We start from the raw sequence: 1076 nt of genomic DNA on the forward strand, positions 1-1076 counted from the left end.
AAGGGTACAATTGCTACATTCCTGGGAGACAGTGTGTTGCAGAGGTGGGACTATACTATTATAACATTAAACAGCAAAGGTAAATAAGGTGAACATTAATTATTTATTCCTTAGGGGAAATATTTATGTAGCAGGTCCCCTAGATATTGGGTCATGTTGGCAACTCTCTATTTCATTCAGAAATAATATTGAGTGGCTATTAATTACAAAGTACTATGAAAGGATCTAGCAAAGATAACAAGAAGATCAAATACAGCCACTTTCAGCCAGGTATGTTCAGTTTACACACATGCAGTTTACAACTTAGTAACATTAAGAAAAAAAGTGTACACATTTAAACTTTTTGATAAATACCTAATGCATCATTATGATTAGGCTATTTACTATTTGTAAACACACACATACGCATATATGTGTATATTTATAGTGTGAATGTTTATAGTGTGTATATATGTGTATATATGCACATATATACATATATGTAGGATATGTGTGTTTATATAGTATATATATAGTGGGTATATATATTCTATATGTGTGTACTATATACTATATATACACACATATACACCTGTATAGTATATGTATATGCATACACACATAAATATCTTTGAATATAGATTAGTAAGTAGGTAGGTAGACAGATTTAAATGGCATATAGCTTAATGATAATAAAGTGTTAGATAATAATAGGAAAGTAATGGAAGTTACAGATAGAAATATAGGCAGTGACTTAAGTATTATGTCTCTTAAAAATGGAGTTTTTAAACAGTGTTCAGCATTATTTGGGATTCAACAGACCTAATTTTGAATGACGATGTGTCATTCTAAAATAGCAGTATAATTTAATACAAAAATCAAATGACAAATACCTCTCTTTGCCTTACACATTCATTTGGCTAACATAGAAGAGGAGAGCTATAAAAATATTTAAGATTTTCAGATATTCTTTTCATAAAATTCAAAGTGTATGTGGAAAGCATTTCCAGAATTGTGAAGTAAAAAACCTCCAAGTATCTTATTCTCAATAAAAACAACAAGAACACTGGCAAAATTTTCAAAAACAACTTTTTAAA

Source organism: Galeopterus variegatus, unplaced genomic scaffold, assembly GCF_000696425.1.
Source record: "Galeopterus variegatus unplaced genomic scaffold, G_variegatus-3.0.2 Scaffold5641, whole genome shotgun sequence".
Classification (NCBI taxonomy): Eukaryota; Metazoa; Chordata; class Mammalia; order Dermoptera; family Cynocephalidae; genus Galeopterus; species Galeopterus variegatus.